This window comes from Propithecus coquereli, unplaced genomic scaffold (assembly GCF_000956105.1).
Source record: "Propithecus coquereli isolate 6110/MARCELLA unplaced genomic scaffold, Pcoq_1.0 Scaffold101, whole genome shotgun sequence".
NCBI classification, from domain to species: Eukaryota; Metazoa; Chordata; class Mammalia; order Primates; family Indriidae; genus Propithecus; species Propithecus coquereli.
The window spans coordinates 1,377,375-1,380,629 of NW_012133970.1; the positions used below are offsets into that span (position 1 = coordinate 1,377,375).

The 3,255-nt window shown below is 51.0% G+C and overlaps 1 protein-coding gene across 3 annotated transcripts in view; it reads right to left on the bottom strand.

Annotated features, from left to right (window-relative positions):
* Positions 1-3,036, bottom strand: part of GJB1 (gap junction protein, beta 1, 32kDa) — a 7,436-nt gene extending 4,400 nt beyond the window's left edge. The window contains exon 1 of one of the 3 annotated variants that reach the window (XM_012643320.1): positions 2,956-3,036. The gene's annotated coding sequence lies outside the window, so the exon portion shown is untranslated. Of the gene's footprint in view, positions 1-249; positions 426-647; positions 749-2,955 lie in introns of those variants that run through there. The other 2 variants (XM_012643342.1, XM_012643328.1) reach the window with 2 other exon arrangements.
* Positions 3,037-3,255: the final 219 nt, after the last annotated feature.

Below are 3,255 nucleotides of genomic sequence, written 5' to 3' on the forward strand. Positions count from 1 at the left end.
AGAGTGAGACTCTGCCTCAAAAAAAAAAAAAAAAAAAGAAGTGCTCGGCCGTGAAATGCGTTTCCCTCTGAAACAGGTGGGCTCGGAGAACGATTAAGCGTAACCACGTACTGCCTACCTGCTGTGTGCCAGGCCCTTGCATGCACACGCGCTCACGTAATCCTCAGAACAACTCCTTGAGGTAGGTGTTGTTTTTATCCTTATGTCATGGATGAGGAAACTGAGGCAAAGAAAGGCGAAGGGACTTACCCAAGCGTCACGCAGTGACAAAGCTGGGATCTGCGCCAGGTCAAGCCGACTCCCGAGCCCATACTCTTTCCTATAAGCTCCACTGCCTCGGACAGAATAATAACTTTTTTCCCCATGGGTATTTTTTAGGAACAGGGAGATTCAAAACGGTCTGTCTTATTTTCCTTTAGCCGTTTCTCCCGTTTCCTATCAATTGATAACTCCTTTCCTCGCCTTCCTTCCAGGGTTTTCCTATCGCCTCCTGGTTTGGTCTGTTTATTCTTTCCTTTCTTTCTTGGGCTGCTTCCTCAAACTCCAAAGCAAACCTTAGCCGTTCTCTTCTGTCTGCCTCTCAGGGCTGCACCACAGACATTGTGGCCACCCCTGAGTTTCTAGGTCTTGCAGCTCCCCACCCTTACCTTCTTGAGCTCTCTGGGACAGAGCCAGTAGCTCCCTTTGGGGCCTCTAAGAACCCTTGTGTGGGCAGTGGGATCTCAATTTTTGCTTTCCCCTTTGGAAGGAGAACTGCTCCCTATGTCAACACCAATACCTCAAGGGTTTCATTTAAAAAACATCCAGGGGAGTGACCCGATTTTGAAATCCAAACTGTTTGCGTGACTTTAGGTTAAAGTCCAGGTATTGATATGCGCTGTGTTGCTTCAGGCGTGTTCCGCTCTCATGTTTAATTAGACAAGACTTCTCTGGCCTTGTCAGGCTTTGGCCCTTTCCTGAGATTCAGGTTTTCCCCAGCACGGAAGCACAGTACAAAATCAGGCGCTCTCCCTTAGTCCTTACGACAGTCCTGTCATATTATCCCCATTTTTCAGACAAGTTGAGGCTCAGAGAAGTTAAGTAACTTGCCTCAACAGCAACTGGACTGCTGCTGCTAAGTGGTGGATCAAGTTTCAAATTTATTTTCCTCTGACCTTAAGGCCTTTGTACGCAGCACTGTTTTTGGCAGCCTTTCTTCTTTTAAGGACTTTGCATTCTGAGACCAGGCCTGCTACTCAAAAACCTGAACTCAGCCCTGTGCGTGCGCACGCGCACATTCATCAAGCCTGTCTCTCTCTCTCTCTCTCTGTGCCTCCGCACTCTCCCTGTCTCTCTCTCTCTCTCTCTCTGTGCCTCCGCACTCTCCCTGTCCTTTCTTCCAACTACAGGAAGATCCTTGTGTTTTGTGGGGGTTTGGGGAAAACGGCCTGGCTGGGCTGGATGAGGTTATATTCAGCCTCAGACTCCATGTTCCCTCCCCCATTTCACAGGAAGCCTCTGGTCAAGAAGGGACAGGGGGCTTTCTTTGAGATTTCCTTCTGAATTTCTGGCCACCTTCATCAGTTTGGTATGGCTAAGGCCAAACTCCTCCGGCCCTCTTCCTCCTCCCCTGCTTCTCTTCCCTGCCTCCGCCCTGCGGTTCTACGGTATCGCAGTCACTAGACTTAGCCTGTCCACCCTGCTGTACATATTCTGTGGCCAGGCTTAGGTCAGGTCCAGTCTAGCTCATTTCAATTTTCTCATTCCCTCTCTCTGCCATGGTCTATTTATTTATTTATTTTTTGAGACGGGGTCTCAATGTGTCGCCCAGGCTGGCCTCGAACTCCTGGGTTCAAGTGATCCTCCCACCTCGAACTCACTGCTGTGGTCTTTTCATAGAACTGCTGATGCCAGCTCCCTTACCCATTGTTTGGACTATATCCCCCATACTCCTCCATCACCCATCTGACTTCCTGTTGCTCTTTACTTGGGCTTATTATAATGGTCACCATTTATGGAATGCCTACTATGTGCTGCTAGGAGCTGTACATTCATGAACTCTCATGTTTGCCACGACCCTATGAGCCACAAGCTATTATCGTCAATTCACAAATGAAGCTATGGAGGCTCAAAGAAGCTGAGTAACTTATTACACAGCTGTTAAGTAAGTGCTGGAGCTCAGAATAGGCGTCACATTGGCTTCTCACCCAAGCCTGGGTCCCTTCTCCATTGCCATGCTACGTCCTTATCTATACTCCTCGCCATTAAAACCCTTTTTGTCTATATTCTCTCCTCATCTCATTTTCTAAGTCCACACATTCTTCTGTGCTATTCCCAACAGCTGGAACAACTTTCAAACAGCTGGAGGACCACTCATCCTTTAGATCTCCAAACCATCAGTTACTCCAAGCTCAGCTTGAGTCTGCCTGCCTTCCTCAAGAAAATGGAAACGCATGCTCCCAAATCCTCAGCCCTGTTGGCTGGGCCCTCTGCAGCCAGCTCACACTGTATTCATCCACCCATAGTCCCGTGCTGGGTGCATGCCTGGTTTGCCTCGTAATCAGGAAAGGAAAACGGCACCTGGCTGTCCCCAACAGTCCCACCAAACCCTAACCCTGTGTGGCAGGAAATGTCTCGGAGAGACAAAGTTGGTCACTTTTGCACCTGCGGGGTCCCTCAAGCCTTCCTGGGGATCTGGCCCTATGGGGATGAGGGAAATCCTCGGCTGTGGAAAAAAGAGCGAGAGGAGATACAACTTTGAGCCTGGGAAGAGGATAAGAGTTGGGGGCTGCAGAGAGAAGCTAAGCAAAGCAGGGGCCTCGCCCCAGCTCACAGGGAAGCATGGAAGGGACCTAAGGGGCCAAATGCTGGGGTCAAGAGGAGGCAAGACCAGGGCCTCTCTGGACCCCCATTTCCGGCCCCCTGTGCCACATCAGCCCTCCCTGGCCCACCTCCCTCAGTCCCCAATCTCCTCACCTCCCCGACACTGCCACGCCTGGCTGCTGCTGCCCTTTCCCAGGGAATGTCTGCAGGCGTGTCCGCCCTATGCCACCAGGTACTGTCAGCCCAGCCCAGGGGAGGGACAATAAGCCCAGGGCCGGAGCCAGAAATGGCCCACAGCCCAAGAGGAACCAGACAAACATTAACCAGCCCCACCTCCTCCCACATGCAATCATTAAACAAGACTGGTCCCCTGAGCTCCCAATGGGTTTGGAGAGACAGGTCACGTACCCTGGAGTCACTGCCCTGTCCCAGAGGGAGAGAGGCATCATTGTC